The following is a 10,709-nucleotide window of genomic DNA, read 5'->3' on the forward strand; positions in this document are numbered from 1 at the left end:
TCAAAATCTTCAGCCGTACTAATATGAGTGAAAAAATCTTCTATATTATCTTTCCCGAGGATAGACCCTCGGCCTACCGGTAAATTTTTAAGAATAAACCTAGGAGGAAACATGTTGAAATAAGTAAAGCGAATGCAAGTAACTAATTTTTTTTGTGTTTTTGATATAGAGTGCAAGACAGTAAATAAAGTAAAGCTAGCAACTAATTTTTTTGTGTTTTGATATAATGCAGCAAACAAGAAAGTAAATAAAATAAAGCAAGACAAAAACAAAGTAAAGAGATTGGATTGTGGAGACTCCCCTTGCAGCGTGTCTTGATCTCCCCGGCAACGGCGCCAGAAATTTAGCTTGATGACGCGTAAAGCACACGCCCGTTGGGAACCCCAAGTGGAAGGTGTGATGCGTACAGCAGCAAGTTTCCCTCGTAAGAAACCAAGGTTTATCGAACCAGTAGGAGTCAAGAAGCACGTTGAAGGTTGATGGCGGCGGGATGTAGTGCGGCGCAACACCAGGGATTCCGGCGCCAACGTGGAACCCGCACAACACAACCAAAGTACTTTGCCCCAACGAAACGATGAGGTTGTCAATCTCACCGGCTTGCTGTAACAAAGGATTAGATGTATAGTGTGGATGATGATTGTTTGCAGAAAACAGTAGAACAAGTATTGCAGTAGATTGTATTCGATGTAAAAGGATGGACCGGGGTCCACAGTTCACTAGAGGTGTCTCTCCCATAAGATAAATAGCATGTTGGGTGAACAAATTACAGTTGAGCAATCTCCTGATGACGCGGTCGACAGCAGGAGCGCTGTCATCTCCACCTCGGGCATGCCTTGCTGAGATCCTCGACGGAGAAGTTCTTCCTCCACAGCCTGATGTTGCTCCGTCCCTTCCCTCGCCAACTGCAGCTAGCGTTTCGTCCCCGTCAACTTCGGGGAGGCCTGTAACCTGTATCTTCGCTGCGCCCTTTCCTCTCCTCCAAGAACAAAGTGCATCTCGAGGCTACAAGTGGAAGAACCAACATCTCTCCAAGGTACATGCTTGATTCTCCAGATTTTGTGCATGCAGCTCGATGATGCATTTGCATCATAACCAGAGTCCAGAGGATGCTCTTTTTTTTTTGACTGCAGCTAGCGTTTCGTCCCCGTCAACTTCGGGGAGGCACCGTAACCTCGTATCTTCGCTGCGCCCTTTCCTCTCCTCCAAGAACAAAGTGCATCTCGAGGCTACAAGTGGAAGAACCAACATCTCTCCAAGGTACATGCTTGATTCTCCAGATTTTGTGCATGCAGCTCGATGATGCATTTGCATCACAACCAGAGTCCAGAGGATGCTCTTTTTTTTTGACTGCAGCTAGCGTTTCGTCCCCGTCAACTTCGGGGAGGCCTGTAACCTGTATCTTCACTGCGCCCCTTCCTCTCCTCCAAGAACAAAGTGCATCTCGAGGCTACAAGTGGAAGAACCAACATCTCTCCAAGGTACATGCTTGATTCTCCAGATTTTGTGCATGCAGCTCGATGATGCATTTGCATCACAACCAGAGTCCAGATGATGCTCTTTTTTTTTTTGGACTGCAGCTAGCGTTTCGTCCCCGTCAACTTCGGGGAGGCCTATAACCTGTATCTTCGCTGCGCCCTTTCCTCTCCTCCAAGAACAAAGTGCATCTCGAGGCTACAAGTGGAAGAACCAACATCTCTCCAAGGTACATGCTTGATTCTCCAGATTTTGTGCATGCAGCTCGATGATGCATTTGCATCACAACTAGAGTCCAGAGGATGCTCTTTTTTTTTTTGACTGCAGCTAGCGTTTCGTCCCCGTCAACTTCGGGGAGGCCTGTAACCTGTATCTTCGCTGCGCCCTTTCCTCTCCTCCAAGAACAAAGTGCATCTCGAGGCTACAAGTGGAAGAACCAACATCTCTCCAAGGTACATGCTTGATTCTCCAGATTTTGTGCATGCAGCTCGATGATGCATTTGCATCACAACCAGAGTCCAGAGGATGCTCTTTTTTTTTTGGACTGCAGCTAGCGTTTCGTCCCCGTCAACTTCGGGGAGGCCTGTAACCTGTATCTTCGCTGCGCCCTTTCCTCTCCTCCAAGAACAAAGTGCATCTCGAGGCTACAAGTGGAAGAACCAACATCTCTCCAAGGTACATGCTTGATTCTCCAGATTTTGTGCATGCAGCTCGATGATGCATTTGCATCACAACCAGAGTCCAGAGGATGCTCTTTTTTTTTTGACTGCAGCTAGCGTTTCGTCCCCGTCAACTTCGGGGAGGCCTGGTAACTCGTATCTTCGCTGCGCCCTTTCCTCTCCTCCAAGAACAAAGTGCATCTCGAGGCTACAAGTGGAAGAACCAACATCTCTCCAAGGTACATGCTTGATTCTCCAGATTTTGTGCATGCAGCTCGATGATGCATTTGCATCACAACCAGAGTCCAGAGGATGCTCCTAGATCTAAAATTGCATTCCAGTAGTTGTTAGTAGGTGGTTGATTTAGCAGGATTCATTAGGGAGGCTTTTTACGGTAGGGACCGGAGAATATTAACCGTCTAGTACGGCAGATCCAATGGTTCAATTTGATCAATACTACTAGTATTTTTCCACCCGAGGGCAGATTCGGTAGGCACAAAAACACTGACCCATCTAATAAAGAAAACTTTCCTCTGATTAACACATTCCATATATTGATCCATGTATTGAATCTCTTTACGTTCGTAGAGAGAGCTAGTTTCTTGTTTATCTCTAACTAACGGGGGTGGAGGAAAATTTAAAGAGTGCCCCAATCTTGATCCAGAACTTACAAATTTGATAATATGTATATAGAAAATAATTAGAATGATCATAATTTTCCCACATAGTAAAACAATGTACTGCTTGTTATTAGAGTAAATTTTTGCACGGAGAGGTTCCGTGGTTTTGGGTAACGATATTTGATAAATTCTCGGTTGATTGATGCAATGAAGATGCAGTTCTATCTAAATGGCAGTGGTAAGTTTCGCCAGCTTTTAGACCAGATTGTTCTTGGTTTGGGCCACCTTTTTTTTTTGCTAGTTATTGTATTTCAAATCATGTGATATTTTTCATTTATCTAGACATCCATATGGTTTGTTATATCCTATCTCTACATCTCTTATATCCATCCAGCGATTGTGCCTTCACCACCTCCTGCTAAGCTGTTGTCGCTGATGTCGAGGTCGACGTAGTTGTATGTCTCGTGCTCCGACCATGCAATGTCGACAGACAAGGGCGCCGCCATCGCTCTCAAGTTGTTGCATGATTCTTCAAGGGAAAGCACGATATCTGGGTTTGTAGTCGGGGTTGTTGGCGGTGAGCAATAACACATGGCCCCCAACGTCCTACAACCAAGGCTCCTCCTTGGCCTTCTTCATCGAGGGCCCTTGCTCCTTCTTCAAACGATAGAAGGTGATCTAACCGCGAGGTCGCGATGACTGTCATGTTGGCTCATGAAAGAAAATGTCGCATGCTGCCATCTGCTTCCACGGCGGGGAAATCGACTCCTCCTTCAGCACTCGCTTTGGGACGACCAAGGGTGGGGTGCGCAGAGCCGGGGACAAAAAGAGAGCCGCCGAAGATGATGAGGGTGGTGTCGTCCTCTTCAAAGCACATCTCGTCTCTGCACGTGGTGCAGAAGGTGGCAGAAGAGGCATATGCACCCCGTCTCCCTAGACATTGTCGATGGAAACGTCGATGGTGCACCCGGGAACACCACACCAACATTCGTGAGCGTACGTTGTTGGCATCTCAAAGGGCAGCGCGCTCCGTGTCCATCAAAGCCTCCTCTCAGTTGTGGTAGAGAGCCCACACCGTGTCTACCATCAAATTATAGGCCAAGGACCTTCACGGCCTCGCCACCACAGATGCGGCCGCTTCCATTACCACCCCGCGATATCATCGGCCTCCCTAGCGTGGGCCGGTGCCTAGAGTGGAGAGAGAGGAGACGGCGCTTGTGGGTTGTGGGAATGTGAGCAGAGGGGGGCATGCCATGGCTTATTTAAACACGAGAAGTATGAGAGCGGTGGTGAGGCCAATTAACACCGCCGCATGGGGAAGCCTCAACGATGTATGGACGCCCCGCTTGCCGTCGCACGGAGAACGGTCACCGTATTAATCAAAATTGACGGGCACTAAATTAGGATGACCAAGAGCTATAACGATGATATGGATGATCCGTATGTCGGTAAATGACGTGGTGTCGACAAAAAATTATGTTCACCGCTCCCGCAACGCCCGATTGGGGCCGCGACTGGTATGGTCTTAGGAATAAGAAGCAAAAAATCGTCAAGAGGTAAATTTTGGTACTGGCCATTTTTTTGGTGATTTTGAAAAACATTTTGATTTTTGGCATTTAAAATTCGAACATAATTTATACAAAGTTTACATGATCTCCTCGAATTATTTCAAATAAAAGATGCTTAATTGCAATTGCGGCCTTAGAGTATCTACTAAAAAACAGTACGAAAAAATCGACAATCATCTTTGGCTAAACCGCATCAGAACAGGATACAACCATATACATCCAGAAATTATCACATATTTTTTGTGCATGTGTACGGTTAAAATCTTGTGGACAAAATAAATGGTCGTGGACTAAATAGAGTCAATGCATCCATTCCTAAGTACCATGGAAATATTAAATTGTAAGGTGGCACTGATTGTGGTAACTAACCAACCTAAATCGATGTCATGATTTTCTTATCACATGAATTTCCCATAATACCCTTCAAAATACTACTCCTTCATAGGACTAGTAAATTGTACCGTAAAAAACCTCTCATTAGGACCGGTTCTTGATCAGAAAATTGCACTTGGAGTGATGGAGTTGTGGAACCAATGGAAGGTTGCTGACTGATGGCAGTATAACCTGTATTGCTGTCCCTAAAGCGTTCATGTACCTGTGTTTTTTTCCTAGCTACACTGATGTGACCTTCAGAAGCATGGAGATATCAATCTTTCAGAAACTAAGATATGATTCTCTTATTCTGAAATTGAATATCATATTAGAATCTAGCTTCATGTAGTGGACTAGATAGTTTATACATTATTGCTATTTGTTTATTGAACCTGAATTTGATGTCTACACGCGAACAGGTTGACAATTTTTTTCCTTGACGTTTCACATGATAATATGCACACACTAGCTGAGCTCTTTTACAGTACCTTGGGATGAATATGGGCCATCCAATCTATAGATCGAGCCGTGGAGATGAAGCCATACTGCTAGATTTTTTTTTTTTTTTTTTTTTTTTTGAACAGGGAAACGGCCCAATAGGCCGAGACTTCATTCATTTTCAGCAAAGGCGCTACAGAACATAAAAAGGACCTTACAGGAAAATGAAATTACAACCAAGTCCTTGTGATTTGCACCGCGGACCTCAGAAAAACAACGAAAAACGCGATCAGGTCCAGCTCCATCTGCGCCTCGCCAACGAACCACACCATGGCCAACTACGGCAACACCGGGGACGAGACCACTTGGGTCACCGCAGCGGGAGCCAACCATGGAGAGGTAGCAGAGCCTCCATAACCAGAGGTTAAATGAGCCCTTGTGCTGACCAACCTTTGCCAGCAACGAGGGAGGGAGAGGCCACCCTTCGGCCTGCAGAATCGGCGGCAAGGATGCCGTCGATGATGAACTCCCAACAGCAGCTCCATCAGCACAAACTGGGATGAAGAACAGCGACGAAGCTGCACAGAAGTCCCCCCCGCTCTCCTCCAAGACTCGCCAATCGAAGAAGCCATCACCACCTGCAGTACTTCCCACCTCCATGGTAGCAAATACACAGACAGAGTGCTCCAGATCGGACTTCTTGAAGGGAAGATCGAGCTTATTAGAAGAAGCATCTTCAGATCCGCACCACGACCGCCCCATCCACCATGGACAGAAGACGCCGGAGAGCATCTCCAGGCTGCAGCCGCCGCTCGAGGACGCCGCAGCCAGATGCAAAGAAGAAGAAAGAAAAGGCATAACGCCAGACGCCATTAAGGACAAAAGCAGATAACACAGCTAAACCTATACTAGACTACGGCTGTATACGGGGAGGGACCCTCACCCAATCTCGCCGCCGGCCGTGGCCGGAGATGAGTGGGGAGGGGCCAGCGGCCCAGCACTGAGGAGGAGCTAGGGAAAGCAAGAAGGGGAGAGAACTCTCGGGGATTTTCGGTCCATACTGCCAGATTTTGGCCGCCCAACAGGCGAGCAGTATAGAGTGTCCTGCGCCGTTCAGAGCCAGCAGTAAATGTTGATGAGGGTATTTTAGGAAGATCATATTTTCTCCTGCAAAGGCAGACTCCATCTCCTACCCCCGTTCGTCAGTTTGCCCACCCAAAGAAATCCCCTCACGCCGCCATGGACCTGCACCCCTGTCGTCCCTCCTCTCTCTCCGGCTTGAGCAGCGGCGGAGACGGGAACCACCCTTCCGAGCCAGGGTCCGGCCGCCGCCGCCGCCAACGCGCAGCCCCCGTATCCCCTCCTCCTCGGTCGATTTGAATGGCCCCTACGAACTAGGGTTCCGGCCATCGCTGACGCCGACCACCGTGGCGCAGCTGGTCGATCTCCGGCCAGGATGATCCGCAGCCATGAAGGTTTCGGAGGGCCGCGGCCCAGCCGGTCAAGTACTGGGCCGAGGCAGACGCGGTGTCGCCGGCGGTTGCCGCGACCGCGGCGACGAAGCTGCAGGTCCTCTGAACAACGACAACGGACTCCTCTGAACAGAAGGTACGTTGTGGTTTCAGCCTTCGATACGAGAACCGATTTTAGGAGATATGAAGACGGATTTTTTAGCCAGAGTTTTGATTTTTCTTCTTCCTTGCTTGCTCGCTGCGGTGACATACAGTGTTTGACCGGTGTCAATTGACACCAGCGCCTCTGGCAAAATATCTCCGCATACACAAGCCGGCGGCAAAATAACACCATCAAAAGAGCAAAATGACACCGTCCCACATATGATGTATCCAGTACAAAGTGAAAAAGCCCCGCTCAGGCTCTTCCTAGGCCCAACGAGGCACAGCAACAATGCAAGGATGGATTGATTGATCGCTCCAAAAAATGGCGGTGCTCCAGTTCCTGCATTTTAGGATTTTTTTTCTTAATTTTAGGATTTCTTAGATGTCTCGAAATTTTATGATTTGGGTGGCATGAGTCAAGTAAGTATAAATTAGTAATATACGTAACCTATCTTAGTTTTTTAATCTGTAATGTATCTTCTAGATTTGGAGCTTTGGTTTCTAGATTGATAATTGTGCAAGCAGAAAAAAGCTTTGATCAATAAATGTTTCAGACTTGTTGAGCTCCTGCCTGCTAGTGCATAAAAATGCCAACACAAAATGATTTTAATTTTCATGAATTTGCAAATTTTATTATGTTAATCATATCAATTTAAGTTTGGAATTATGAGTAATACTGACTAAAAAAACTGAAAAAAAAAAATACTGACTCGTCTTGAGTCTTGACACCGGCGATTAATTTTACTAGCTTCGCCCCTGCTTAGGCATGTTGAGGGCTTAGATATATGATGGAATCATATTGTACTAGTGAACACAGATTTTTGAGTAACTCACATCATGCAGGATATCTGAATAACAAAATTAGTAATTGAACGAAGACCTAGGAAGAACTATGGAGCTTCTCTAGGATGGTATGATTACTGTGTATACTTCGTTTCTGATAAAAAAAATATACTTTAATCAGGTTCTGAGGCGGCTGAAGAAGGTGTGCCATGAATCGCAGCAGGATAATAAGCGTCCCGCAGACTCTGAGCATTTTTCAGTTTCTCCGATCCATACTAGGCATATGAAGTCAAATTCTGCCTCCACTTCTGATGAAGAAAGAGAGGACATGATTCCCATCTCCTGGAGGATGAAGCGGTGCCACCTGGAAACTAAACACAAAGATGCCAGCTACGAAGTGAAGCCGAAGGTGTATCCGTCTACCAGCAGTTGTTCCCAGCAAGAGTTTGTGGAAGCAACTAGAGATTCAGCTTCAGTGGTTGAGCAGCAGGGCAGCTCAGGTCAGAGATTTGCAAGTGATGACAAGCCACCTGGGTATTGGCACACGTATTAGGGTGTGGCTACACACAGGTGGTAACCTCAACAGATAGAATTTTTTGTCTAGGTGCATTGTTAACAACACGAAACGGTTGCATTATGGTTAGCACATATGCTGACTGACTGAGTTTAGGAAAGGTGAGGAGAGGAGGATAGGGCTGATTACTTTGGTTAATCCATTCTTTGTGCAGCATGGCCTCCAATTTGAGGCCTCGCTAGGCACGGTTAGAAATCATGATTTGTTTAGAGGCTCTGAGTCCCAGCTTGCTGCTCTTTGATGCCTGCATTGCCTGTGATGGAATTGGGCCTCGCTACCTTCCATTCTGCAAGTCCTTTTTTCTTTTGTTTAGCAGCTGTAAATCTCTGTGTATCTTCTTGTTTTTATCATCAACAAGAGCGGCATTAGCTGCTGCTAACTGTATTCTTTCATACGCTTGTCGATTCAAGTATCCTTGGCTTACCTGCTTCTGAAATATTCAATCAATTGAGCAAATCATTCTTTTAGGATGTTAGTTGGTTGATTTGGTTCCTGTTATGCGTGCTTACAAAGAACTAGCAATTACCCATTTAACTGAAAAGATATAGATAATATTGTTTTGTAGAAGTAAATGATACGCTCTCTAATTGGCATATTTCATAATTTAGTTGTAAAATCCTTGTATATGATTCTAATGTCATTTTTACGTGTTCCTGTATTGGAAATATGATTTTACAAGTAAACTCAAGGATAATTTCTCAAAACCCACACCAGTAGCCGCCTATGGTACCACAGGTATGGTACATAATGTCTACAATTGGTTCTCTATAATTTATTAACATTTCTTACAAAAGACAACCTATATCATTTTGCTCAAGTTTAAGCTACTCATTTGTATGAAATTCTTATTGCAAAGCAACACCTCACGTCACACTGAAACTGAAAAAAGAAATCCTCAGTTCAATTTATAGTACACAGAGAAACACATCCATGTTAAGTTTCTTTTATACATGGTTTGCTCCAAGTCTGACCTGAATTGATATCACAACCAAGTTTTGCATTGATTTCGTTTTCTCATCTGACACAATACCAAATCCAAACACAGTCGTGCTACAATGGTGGTTCACACCAATGAAGGGGACAAACGGAAGATTGTATTTGTTCACACGGTATGTGCTATCAAAGACCACGACACCACCAAGGCATCGTAATCCATCCGACATTGTGCGTCTGCCCAAAATATGTTTTCCAGGTGCCCTTCACTATCAGTGCTATGCTTGTAAAAGAATTCTGGATCTTTGTCTTGTCTTGCAGCCATATAATTGAGCATAAATTCAGCATCACAACCTTCAATCCTTTCCTTCTTGTACTTGGCAAAAAAATTATAGAGATCCCGAGGTACAAAACCTACCTTCTCGGGGCCACCATGCTGCTTCTCCATTACTTCCATAATCTCGTGTGTTCGAAGGCCACCAATCCCATACTCAATGGCATCAGCCTTTTGAGCGTCATTCAACCCACGATGAGACCTTATGAAAGTTGTCTGATCACCAATGGGGAGTGGATGGTTATGTTCATAGACATCTCGATCTCCATTCTCCACTTTCCATAGACATCTCGATCTCCATCCGAGCACCGCATGTTGGGGGGATGACCCCCGGTGTGCCAAAGGCATGCCAAACCGGATGGCTCGTGCCATCAAGATACCGGTTTAATGTTTATACCGGAACCTGAGGTTAAGAGTTTAGCTAAGTGGAGCTAAGCCGGTATCCCCAAGAGGGGTATACCGGAACCCGGTAAAGAAGATACCGGAAAGGAGAGCCTGTCGGCAGGACCGGTCAAAGATTCTCTCCAGAGCTAGAAGACAAAGATGAGCTAAGCAAAGTAACTTTTGACGAAGGGCTGACGATAAAGAGAAGAGTGACGGTCAAAGAAGCCGGAGGACGTCAGCGCCCCTGATTAAAGAGGACTCCGGTGTCATCTATGATTAAAGTAGCTTTGTAAAGTAGTTTGTCTAGTCAAAGATGCCATTAGGGTTTCTTCCAGTGTAAGCCACCCTCTCCCCTATATAAGGAGAGGGGGTACTGCCTCCTACAGGCGCGAGACCATAGAGAGATCAGTGTACTGAGAAACTTGTAACCATGTTGAGATCAATGAAGCTAGCGATCTAGTAAAGAGTTCTTCCTCTTGTCTCTCTTCTTGCATACCGGCCTTTGGTTGTGTTCTTGAGGAAAGCATCCGGAAGTTCTTCCCATCTAATCGCAAACCCTCCCCCGAATCCTCATACGTCCATTCGGCCCCAACTTAAGCCATCCTATGGCATCTGCTCGTTCACCACGACGACAGTTGGCGCCCACCGTGGGGCATGAAGTGGCGCATGCTGGAATACACATTCGGGCGGGCCTCCTCGAGTTCGCCGGCGAACGGACGGTGTCTGCGGTTGTGCAGAGCTTCTACTCCATCGATTTCATCAACGACAACGCGGGCTGCTTCGCCAACGGCGGCATCTTCCCCAAGAACGGCCGCGTCATCGAGTTCGGCAGCCACCGCATCTACTTCGGCACCGTCCCCGTGCGCCAGCGCCTCTCGCCGGTGCTGGTAGCACCGGACCCGCCAAGATGGCTCCGTGCTGGTCGCGCTCCCGGCAGCGTCGAGGTAATGATGAC

General features: G+C 46.4%; 1 long non-coding RNA gene across 1 annotated transcript; it reads left to right on the forward strand.

Annotated features, from left to right (window-relative positions):
- The first annotated feature begins 6,389 nt into the window (after positions 1–6,389).
- Positions 6,390–8,570, forward strand: LOC124686581. Its single transcript, XR_006997865.1, has 2 exons — positions 6,390–6,738; positions 7,711–8,570. It is a non-coding gene; the product is annotated as an uncharacterized LOC124686581 (long non-coding RNA).
- The last annotated feature ends 2,139 nt before the right edge of the window (positions 8,571–10,709 follow it).

Source organism: Lolium rigidum, chromosome 2 (genome assembly GCF_022539505.1).
Source record: "Lolium rigidum isolate FL_2022 chromosome 2, APGP_CSIRO_Lrig_0.1, whole genome shotgun sequence".
In the NCBI taxonomy this organism is placed as follows: domain Eukaryota; kingdom Viridiplantae; phylum Streptophyta; class Magnoliopsida; order Poales; family Poaceae; genus Lolium; species Lolium rigidum.